Genomic DNA, 12272 nt, shown 5'->3' on the forward strand with positions numbered 1-12272 from the left:
CAGCTGTGAGCCTTCCAACCTTCTAAGTATTCCTTTATATGTGGTTCAGAGTTCTGGGACCATCCCCTGAAACTGTTTGGTCGGGTATTCTGTGTTGTTCTTGGTGGAGCTCTCTGCTATAAGTCCACCCGATCTGCCATCTTGTGTGTTTGCCAACAAAAGCAACTTTTGGAAGGGGACTGGTGTGTTGCTGTAGGATAAGCTCTAGACTACTATCCACAAGGTTGATGATTCAAACCTACTAGCTGATCCTGGGAAACCATATAATGGGTTGCTGTTAGAACTGATTCAACAGCACTAACAACAACAACTTCAATTAAAAGGAGTACTGGTGATGTAATGGGACAATTGTCTGCTAATGGAAAGGTTGGTGGTTCAAGTACATCATTTGCAGAAAGAAAGACCTAGAAAACATTTACGTTCACAACACCCCTGCCCTGTTTTTAATTCCACTGCTTATATACATGTACCTCTACTTTAAGGTTGGTGAAATTGACTTCTTGGTGTTATTTCCTTAAGACCTCGTGGCCCTTCCTTCCTGTCATGGTGATGGTGGTTATGTGCCGTGGAGTTGGTTCCGACTCATAGTGACCCTGTACAGGGTTTCCGAGGCTTAAAATTTTACAGGAGCAGAAAGCCTCATCTTTCTCCCATGGAACAGTTGGTAGTTTCAAACTGCTGACCTTGTGGTTCACAGCTTGATTCGTAACCACTACGCTAAATGCTATTTCTTAGTCCAAGGGAGAAGAAAAGATTGAACTTGAGTATTTTAAAAAGGTTTATGTGTTAGACTATCTTATAGGTATTGGTTTCTCCTGCCTAGTATTGTGAAATAGACACATATGCGATGGTGGTGTTCTGTGGAACGAAAGGATAAGGGAGAATCCCCACTGACTAGTTTTTCTTTTTTCCAATTGAGTCTGGTGAAAGGGGATAGGAGATGGTGCTGATAAGATTTTATGATTTCAATTTTGAGTAATTGTTAGTAGGATTAATTGTGATTGTCAAAACTGGAATTATAGAAAATGTGTTGAATTCATTTCAGGAACAGAGGATCCCAGGACCTTAAGGAAGAGCGTGAGCTTGGAATCCCTGCCTGGAAAAATGGTGAGAGGACAGATGGTGGCAGAGGCGGTGGCATGGAGAGACAGAACAGGTGTGGACTCCAGGCCCGTGGACTGAGTAAGGCTGGTACCTATGGGCAGGGGGCTGGCTTGCAGAATGTGCCCTTCGGACATTTAAATGAATATATATTTTGTGTTTTGTTTTGCTCTGTTTTGTATATGTACATCAAATATGTTTGCTTAGTTCATTTGTGACATATCAGAGGTAAATGGGAGAAGTGTGTTTTAGTTGTATCATTTTAGGTGCAGTACGACTTTAGATTTTTCTTTATTGAGAGATTATGCATACAGTTTATGGGTTTCAAATTGATAAGGGTGGGCTGTAATGGTTAGGGTTCTGTGCCAACTTGACTAGATCAGGGTTTCCAGAGATTTAGTAGTTGAGATGTACATAATCCCATGGTGATGAACCCTAAGACAGGCATAGTTAGCTCTATGGTAAGTGACTATGAACAGCTGAAGGGATGCTTCCTTGGGGTGTGGGGGTGTGTGGTCTGCTCCCAATATAGTAGACACACAAGAAAGACTCTTACTTTCTCTTCTGCTGGGGACCTGGGGCTCTGCAACTGTAAGCCATTTCCTTGGTAATAAACTTTTTTCTCTCTCTCTAGAGATACATATATACATATATGTTTCACTGGTTTTGCTTCTCTAGAAAATCTGGCCAAAGATACAGACTAAGTGAATTTGGAGTTTGACTTCTTTTACTTCTGATCCTTCCCTTCTAAGAGGGATTGGGATAAAAAGATGTAAGATACAATTTAGGGGCAGTGGTAGTTATGTGGTAGAATTCTTGCATTCCATGCAGGACTTGATTCTAATTCACCTCAAGTAGAGCCACCACCTGTCAATGGAGGTTCACATGCTGCTATGATGCTGAACAGATTTCAGTGGCTGGCATCTCCAGACAAACTAGGGAGAAACGTCTGGTGATCTACTTAAAAAAAGCAGCCAGTGAAAATTCTATTGACCATAACAATCTGACCCTGGTATGCATGGCATTGTTATGAGTCAGGGGCTAACCTGACTGCAGATAACAAGAAGATACAATTTATTTACACACTTATGCTGTGCCTAGCCTTTTACCATTTTAGAAAATTTATTTTTTGTAATAAAGCTTGGAGGAATGCAATATTCCCATTTCAGTGTTGAATTCATGAAGGCACAGCAAAGTTACATAATTTATTAAGGTAAAAAAACTAGCAAAGATTCTTGTTGTTGTTGTTGTTAGGTGCCATCGAGTTGGTGCCATCTCATAGTCACCTTATGCACAGCAGAACGAAAGACTGCCTGATCCTGGGCCAACCTCACTATGGGCTTCAGCACATTGATGCTGCCGCTTGGCCAATCCATCTTGTTGGGGTCTTCCTCTTTTTCTCTGACCCTCTACCTTACCAAACATGATATCCTTCTCCAGCGACTGCTCCCTCCTGACAATATGTCTGAAGTATGAGAGATGAAGTTTGGCCATCTTGGCCTCCAAGGAGCACTATGGCTGCACTTCTTCTAACACAGATCTTTTGGTTCTATGGGCAGCCCATGGCACTTTCAATATTTTCCTGTAACACCGTAACTCAAAAGCATCAATGCTTCTATGGTCTTCCTTATTTACTGTCCAACTTTCACATGCATATGAGGTTATTGAAAATACCATGGCTTCGGTCAGGCATACCTTAGTCCTCAAGCTGACATCTTTGCTTTTCAATGCTTTAAAAAGGTCTTGTTTAGCAGATTTTCCTAATGCAGTACGTCATTTGATTTCTTGACTGCTGCTTCCATGAGTGTTGATAGTTGATCCAAGAAGAATGAAGTCCTTGACAACTTCATTCTTTTCTTTGTTGATAAGAATGTTGTTTATTGGTCCAGTTGTGTGGATTTTTGTTTTCTTTACATTGAGATGTAATCCATACAGAAGGTTGTGCTCTTTGATCTTCATCAGTAAATGTTTTAAGTCCTCTTCACTTTCAGCAAACAAGGTTAGCAAGATTCTAGCATTCTGATAATGCTGGTTTCATACTCCTTTGCTTGTTCATTACACTGCGCTGCATGACTGTCTTGAACAAGAACATTCTCTGGGAGAGTCAGAGCCAGAGGATTCATGTAAGATGCAACATGTTAAAAATGGAATTTTCAGTCTTTGAAGGATGAAATAGATGGTCAACTGATAGCAGGAGGTAGCAGTGGGCTTTCTACTTGTTGATCTCCTTAACACCTGAGGCAGTTTTCACCTGGGAGCCATCGGCCTGCCTGGTAGATAGAGCATGCATGTCATGAGAAGAAGGCTATGGTCCAAAGTCAGTTGTTGACATTAAAGTAAAGCTTAAGCAATTTATAGAAACTTTGTGGTCTCAGGTTATTACTGGTAGAAAGGAAAGCATGTTTGTTATAAGGATTACAGGACAATCAAATGATCCTAGAAGTGATGAAATTCTTGGTATATACTAAAACAATCAATTAAATCATAGATTTAAAATGTTTTTCACAAGTATTCTCTTCTTAAAGGTGACCACTCCTTGTAATAAAATATTTTTTTTGTAATCCATTTCTCTCTTTCTATAGATGGCTCCCCTGACTAACCTTTTGGATATTTTTCTGGAGCTCCTCTGGATCCCTCTTTTCTTGCCCTGCCTCACTTTTCAGTTACTCATCCATAGAGGCATTTTGTCAAGATGACACTTGCTTGGGCAGAGCACGAGAGCTGCCACTCTCTCCGTTTTTAAGAATATCTAGATGTTTCATGACTTGCCTGAGACCATGGAAACAGGATCAAATCCACTGTTGCAGCTATCAAATCTCAGTATTCCTTCCACAACATCAGGGCATAGCAACTTGAGAAAGGAATGTGTTCTGGTCCAGAGAAGAAGATGACAATCCCAGAGGAAGATGAGATTGGTTCTCTTTTTCTCTAATTTCTTTGATTTCTGAACTCTGGCTACATGTTAATAGCTTGGCAGAAACTTCAAAATTAAGCTTGTGAGAGCTATCACTGTTATTGGCCCTCTAGGCAATTACTGTAGCTGTCAAAGATGTTAGAGTCAACATCCAACCTGACCCCTTCTAAATGACTCCAAAGTGGCATGTTAATGAGAAATGAAAGTAGAATGGCCGCTTTTTTTGTTTTTGTTTTTGTAACAAGAGGCTTTTAATGGTGAAATTGGAACTGAATTCCACTGCCTATCCAGTGCATATGGGTGGTATGGAGAGCAGAGCCCATGTTTGTAAGATTACCCCATAAAGTGTCTTATGGAAAATTAAGCAGAGAGGGGGGAAGGAATTGTTTCCTTAATAAGATTTTATGCTCAGAAGGAATTTGGGATAGTTGAATTACCAGTTTATCTTCTATCCTTCTTCATCTCTGGGCTTGTTCAAGGGAAACCTGCTGGGTATTGTCTTAGTTATCAGTGCTGCCATGACAGGAATGCCACAAGTGGATGACTTTGACAACCAGAAATTAATTCTGTCACAGTTTTGGCTACAAGTCCAAATTCAGAGTGTTGGCTTTGGGGAAAGGTCCTTGTTTCCTTTCAGTATCTGTAGGCGCAGTATTACTTGGAGGTCTTCATGCATCCATCTTTACCTGGATCTAGGAGCTTCCCAGTGCAGGCACCATAGGTATAAAGGATACATTCCACTCTTGTCTCTTCTATCTTGGTGGTAGTGGGTTCCTCTGAGTTCAGCTCACTTCTCTCTCCTTTTACATCTCAAAAGAGACTGACTCAAGATGCAATCTAATCCTGTAGCTTGCATTAAAATCATTGAAATGAAGATTGACAACACATAGGATCATTCATTCCATCGCTGGGCATTAGGTTAGATCAGATCATGGCAGAGATTGTATCCTGTTCACATCAGATCTTATCATGGGAGTGATTGCATTATATTAGATAGATCTCATCATGGAGGTGATAACTACATCTTGACTGCTTATAAAGAGAGCTCTGAAAAGGAAATCAGGAAAACAATGTCATTTACAGTAGCCACCCTGAAGATGAAATACCTAGGAATATGTCTTAACTAGAGAAATAAAAGACCTATACAAAAGAAAACTACAAAACATGACTACAAGAAATCAAAAGAATCCTACAAAATTGGAAGAATATATAATGCTCTTGGATTAGAAGACTTAACATTGTGAGATGTCAACACTACTCAAGGCAATCTATAGGTATAAGTCATTGGTCTTGCTAATTTCTATATTGCGATCAGAGTAAGATACAAGCCTCCCCTGACAGATGGGTGGAGGCTGAGCATGAGGTACATTGGCTAAAACTGAAACCATGTTTTCCACATGGAAGGCATTGGAGAATTCTATAACTGAATTTTACCAATGTTCCCCTAAGAGGAGTAATGAATATTTGTTAATGAATAAAAAAAATTAAAAATGTAAGTTTTTAATTTTAAGGAACCACAGGAACAGACCCTTCCTTAGCCAATATGAGATAGCCTGTTACATTTTATGTTAAAGTCATCCCTTATCCCCATTTTTGTCTAGGAAATGATCCAGAAATGAGCCCATCTCTCCTTTCTATCATTCCTAGTACTGCCTACACCCATGCAAATCCTTGAGTGCCACTGAGTTGGTTCCAACTCACAGCAACCCTGTATATGGTTTCTTAGGAATGGCTCGTGGATTTGAACTGCCGACCTTGTGGTTTGAAGCCCAGTGCTGATCCTACAGTGCCATACCAGGAGTCTTGCACTCCTAATGGAATAGGCCGCAGCAGCATCGGCGTAATTTCTGAACCGAATCTCAGGCACCTGCCTATACCTACTAAATCAAAACTTACAGTTTTAGAGTATTCCTCTTGAATGATGATAAAAATGAACAATGATAAAAAATGTTGCCAGAGGTTTTTCCCACAGCGGATTCACTTTGAAATATATCTTATTATGTATGTACTGGTGCAGTTCAACTTGAAATCGTGGAAGTCAGAGTGCAAGAGTCTACTTTCTGGAAGTAAAATGAAATCAGCAAATTGTTGTGGAACTTGTATTGGGTAATGGCTGTGTGCCATGGAGTTGGTTCTTACTCATAGTGACCTGCAGAAGGCCTCATCTTTCTCCCATAGAATGGCTGGTAGTTTCAAACTGATGACCGTGGGGTTAGCAGCCTGACTTGTAACCACTACACTACCAGAGCTCCTTATTGTGTAATAGAGTAGGATTTTCTTTAAGTACTCTGGAAGAGATGAAACAATGTAGTTGCTTGGTGACCCAAAAGAAATCCAGAATTCTGTCACAATTATTCTTTTACATTCTAACTCCTTTGCCAAAGCAAACAATAAATTGCTGTGAGGTGAATCGTTGCTGTTGTTGACTGTTGTTGCATCGCCCCCATGCCTAACAGAAGGAAATGCTTCCTAATCCTGTGCCATCACCATAATCAGTTGAGCGTCAGATCATTGTGATCCATAGCACTTTCATTAGCTGATCTTTGGAAATAGATTGCCAGGTCTTTCTTCTTAGTCTGGAAGGCCCACAGAAACTTGTTCAGCATCATAGTAACATGCAAGCCTCCCCTGACAGATGGAGTGGTAGCCGTGTGTGAGGTACACTGCCTAGGAATAGAACTGTGTCTTCTGCATGGCAGGCGTTGGAAAATCCTACCACTGAATTTCCTCTGCTCCCCTAGGTGAATTACTTTATCATAATTAAGAGAAACAGATATCACATTATAGGAAGTTCAATTTTGATAGGGGAAGAAGCAAAACAAAAGTTTAGAAGGCAGATAACAAAAGGAGAGGGGATTATTTGTGGAATAGGATTATTTGTGGCCTGTGGAACAGGGCCAGGAATGAAGGATTATTAAACATGGAGTTCATCAAAAACAAAGGAAACAGTCAATGCAATAGGTGCCACGATAGCTACATCAATGAATCCCACCTTATTAGAGGTAATGAAGATGGTACAGGAGGGGACATGCTTTCATTTTGTGATACATACAGTCTCCATGTGTCAGAGCCCTCTTGATAGCCATTAAGAACAACAGCAACAGGAAGAGATGCTGGGCCACAGGAAGTGAGAAGGCACCCAAGATACATCACAATTATATCCAGTTATGCTTGGCTACCAAAGCAATGAAATTTTACTTTTTTTCACTTGTTGTTGTGAATGCCGTTGAGTTGATTCTGACCCAAGCTACCCTGTATAGGGTTTCCAAGGAGTAGCTGGTGAGCTTGAACCACTGACATTGCAGTTCAAATGACTTTGCAGTCTGCTGCATTAGCCCACAGCACCACACCAGGGCAACTTTTCTCACTTAGGCTTCTTGATTTTCCCTTAGTGAGAATGACTCCAAGGATTCTTGTTATTGGACAGTGGCAATAACAGACTAAGACATGCTTTCTCATCCAATTTCTCTGCAGAGAGAAAGATTGATGGAAAACAATGCAAACATCTTCCTGGCACAGATGGACCTTGTATTTTCCTTGGGGCAGCAGCTTCATCCTAACACACTGGAGACAGTTCCAAGAACTGTATCAGAATGCTTCAGGGAATTAAGGAGTTGGCTGGGAAAAGAAAAGCAACAGAAGTTAAACATGGACTGACTGGCTAATTGTCTTTAAAGGAAGAACCAAAGTGTGTGCTGATGATCTTGTGGAGTTCTCAGATGCTATGGATAACTGACCTGGGCTGTGAGGGATGATATTAAACAAAGATCTATCCAGGAGGAATACTTCCCACTGGCTGGTTTTCAAGGACTACCTTTCTCATCTTTCTCTTCCCTGATGCTGTGCACTCTTCATCTTTATTGGGTGTTCCTTTTCAGTGTAAGAGATCTGAAAAGCTAACTTGAAAATTGTCTAAAGAAAGACCACATGGTGTTTGCTCACCTAAGCAGGTGATGTGAACAGCAGAACCCCAGTCTCCCTCCAAGTTTATGAACCTGGATATGAAAGTGAAAAATTCTCAAGATGGTCCATGTTCACGAATAAAGGGCACACGAGACTGCTAGACCAGACATAGGTTGTTGATTCACACTCAGCAATATGTAAGCAGAATGAATTGGGGGAAGTGGGGAAAGAAATCTGTTCTAGGACTAGGAACTTTAAATAAGAATGCAGTTATCAAGACTATGGGTGACATTCGGGCTGTATTGTGCAACTGGAGGGAGGGAAAATGGGAAGTTTGGGGTAGATTGTAAACTCCACAGTACCCAGTAAAAGGGGAACTGGAGAAGGGGCTTTTTTGAGACAGGGGAATAAAATTGTTTGCAGGCCAGCCTTGCTGTGCATCTGCCTGTGTCCACTGGGTTGGGCACCCGATTTTGCAAAATCAAATAAAACTTTACTCTCACTAAAATGTGTAGAGATTGGATTTCTTGAGCATTTGTGGGTATCGACAATGTTTCTCACAAATTGATACAATTTGAAGGAAATCTTTCATATAAAACTGTGATCTATATGGGAATGGCATGCCTCTTCCTTTATCTTTCATTTGTGCAGGAGTAAAATTGTGTGTGTGTGTTGGCAGTGTGTATTTGTGTGTGTGTGTGTGGGGTTGGTTAACTGATTGTTTAAGGCCAGGGAACAGTTTGGCAGGTAAAAAATTTCTTCAGTGGTTCTTTTAAGTACACTGTAAAGAACAATCATGATTATTCTTTTAAGTGAATTGTTTTTCCTATTTTTTAAAAACAATTATTCAAATTGATACTAGCTAATGTCCCTTAAAAAAAAAAAAAAAAAAGATTCTTGTTTGTGATCTTACCCACAGATTATCTGAGATACTTAAGGAATTGCTTTACTCAGTGGATGAAGGAGATTTTTGGATCATTTGCAAATATTCAGGAATTAATGTTTGCTTCAAAAAGGCCTTTTTCTTTTTATTTTGTTGTGTTCAAGTTTCATGTAAGTGGGTCTGAGTAACGGCCCTCTTCACTGTTCCTCTGGCTTTTTCAAAGCAAGGCTGTGACAAATTAGTCTAGGACCTAGACCTTACTGGGCGTGACACAATTAGTTTACACTATCAACTTTTGGGTGGAAGAGAGAATGCAAAGTGTGATGCAAGCGGAAGAGGAGAAAAATATAGAACTAGTAACTGAACTGAGCCATAAACCTTTTTGGCAGTGGCCTTGAGTCTTGAGGCCTGCTTGGCTTTCAAAAGGAAAGTGGAAGGTTGAAAATGGTTATTTATGGGGAACACCCCTGGAGCCTGGTTTTGTGGAAATGGCAGTAAACATTTATGAATCCTTAGCTCTTGGAGCACACGGAAGGCAGGGTATACAGAAGCAGACTGTTCACTTGCCCAGATGACCGCAGGCCACTTATAACTGCTCTCTCTTTGGAAAAGACTTCTATTTCATTTCCCTCCCACCTGTTCTGACTCTAAGAACTATAGTTTCAACCAATACTGACTCCTCCTTCTGGTGGGATGCACTGAGGTCAAAGGGATGCCTGGGATGTGACAGGTTTTTCAACAAGCAGCTCCCTTTACTGAGGGGAGCCTCCATCTTGTGTACAGCAAAGTATTCATGGTTGTCCTATAATAGGAAGCCGGTTAATCATGAGGCAACCAACTCCTCTGGAGTAGAAAATTTAAAGCTGAATGACAGGCATCCAACCACAGATGTACTAATTTAATTTCATGCCCCAACATCAGCTGCTCCTCTCCACTTAAAAGGAACATTTGCATCCATCTGTCATCCTCTCTCCCATTCATTTGAAAATCTCTTTGCTCTCCTTTCTTTCCCTTCATTCCTCCCCCACCTCCCCATGACTTGATGAAATAATGGGGCACTTTTAAAATCCAAACTCAGGCAATGCAAATTCTGAACCTATGTGATTTTGTTCCATTCTGAGTCAACCAGGAAAGATATCTAGGGAGTAGAAATCAAGGGGCCAAACAAAAAACAAGTGTGAGAGAGAGAGAAAGAGAGAGAGAGAAAGAGAGAGGGAAATTTTGAATGCAAATCAACCCCCTCAACCCATTTGAAACAACCTGCTGTGAACTGGGCTAGAAAGTATGGCCCATTAGCACCTTGTTAGGCTGTCAGATCTGGAGCAGTTTAAAGGGTGATGATGGGAAGAAATTGCTGAGACCTTTATGAGCCCATCCCAGCTCCTTCCCTACATGCCCCCCCCCCCCCCAGGCCCAAAAGACTAGGTAAAGGAAGGTAGGGGAGAACAACTTAATTAAATTCATAAGGTTGGTTTTTTTTGTTTTGTTTTGTTTTGTTTTTAAGGCACCTTTCCAGTCAAAAAGAATGCAGGGCTCATTTTAGTTTATGGGGTTGAGTAGGAAGGGATTGCTCTTTTTGTGGGGATCTCTGTGCTTGCTGTCTCCTCCTTTGTTATATATTAATTTGAGATTTATTAAAAACATTATAGGATGTTAAGGATTGCATGGTTAATATCTCCATGATTAAGTCATAATCCTCTTAAGGCAAATCCTCAAATATAAAATATACATTTGACATGCAGATCAGTAGACATTCACTTGCAAATGCTTTTAAGGGTGTTACTTTACTTTAGGATTGAGAAAAGGAAAAGCTTATTAGAGCATCTTCTATGGCCTTCTCTCCCTAGAGCTTTTGGTAGAGAGAGGGGTCAGTGACATGTAGAAGGTAAAGGCCGCTTCTCTTGCTGATGACACTATTTACTACCAGATGTTGAATATTCTATCAATAGGCAATGGGAGTTGTTTTCTTTCTTTCCATCCTAAAATTGCACAATTCATCGGGTCTAGTATGAGATCAACTAGAAAAAAAGTCTTGCTAACTTTAATGACCCATGAGAGATTGCAGTGAGAGAGAGAAAATATCTGTGGCAGCATTTTTGTCTAGGTTTAAATGAGATGATGATGTCTTTAAGGTCAGGGTTAATGAGGTTGAGCTAATTTAGGAATGATGACCTAATAAATTTAGGACTTGTGCACAGAAGAATAAACAAAACAAAACACAATACAGTAACTACCTGAAATTAGTGGATTAGAGAATTTGTGGATTCCTGAAATGAACCCTTCCATTGCCATGCCAAGCCTCTTGGAAAATATTTATAAATTATTATGTTTTCATCACCAGGATGGTTTTTATATGGTTTTGCTTGCAGCTAAGAGGACAGCTCTAAGTGCTCAGATGCAATTGTTGTTAAGTGCTATGGACTTGGTTCTGACTCATAGCGACCCTGTATAGGGTTTCCAAGGAGCAACTCGTAGGTTTGAACTGCTGCCCTCACTGTTCAAATCGACCTTTCGGTACAGTACCTCTATTCCATAGCACCACACCAGGACTACTTTCTGATGCAATTAATGTATAAAATATGGAGATTAACTTTTTCTAGGGACCTCAGTTTTTCTACAAGTGAAATCACTAGAAAATGAATTTCCAGTTTCATACATTGGTGGTGGTGGTGTGCCGGTGGAGTCTGTTCTAACTCATGGCGGCACTATATAGGGTTTCTGAGGCTGTAAATATTTATTGGAGCAGAAAGCCTCATCTTTCTCCTGTGAAATAGTTGGTAGTTTCGAACTGCTGACCTTGAGGTTAGTAGCCCAACTCAACCACTATGCTAATCATAGATATATTTGGTGTAGCACTGTAATATATAATACATTGGATTATAAGGTCAGTTTGAGACACAAGGTTGGTGGTTCAAATCCATTAACCACTCTTCTGAAATCCTAAATCACTATGAGTCGGAATTGACTCAATGGCACTTCGCAACAGATCAAGGATACAGGATTCCTGGTGTGGTACTGTAAGATCAGCACTGGGCTGAAAATCCAGTCTACATTTCAAATCTATCAGCTGCTCCTAAGAAATCCTATGGGGTGAGGGGTGGTTATGAGCCAGAACCGATTCCATGGTACTCAACAACAACATCAAGGATAGGAACTTTGATGGATTTGTAGGGTACTTACTAGATTCTGAACCATAAGGTTAGTGGTTGAAGCCCACAAGAAAGAAAAATGAGGCTTTCTGTTCCCACAAAATTTCACAACCTTAGAAACTCTGTACAAGGTCATTATGAGTCTGTGCTGTATTATAAGCAATGAACTGCAAAGTCAGTTTGAATTGTAAGGTTGGTTCAAACTTATCAGCCGCTCCTTGGATGCCTGATACAGGGTCATATGAGTCAGAACCAACTCCAGGGTAATTAACAACAACATGAGACAGAACAGACTTGACACTTAACAACAAGAGGCTAGAGG

The sequence above is a fragment of the Chrysochloris asiatica genome, unplaced genomic scaffold (assembly GCF_000296735.1).
Source record: "Chrysochloris asiatica unplaced genomic scaffold, ChrAsi1.0 scaffold00009, whole genome shotgun sequence".
NCBI classification, from domain to species: Eukaryota; Metazoa; Chordata; class Mammalia; order Afrosoricida; family Chrysochloridae; genus Chrysochloris; species Chrysochloris asiatica.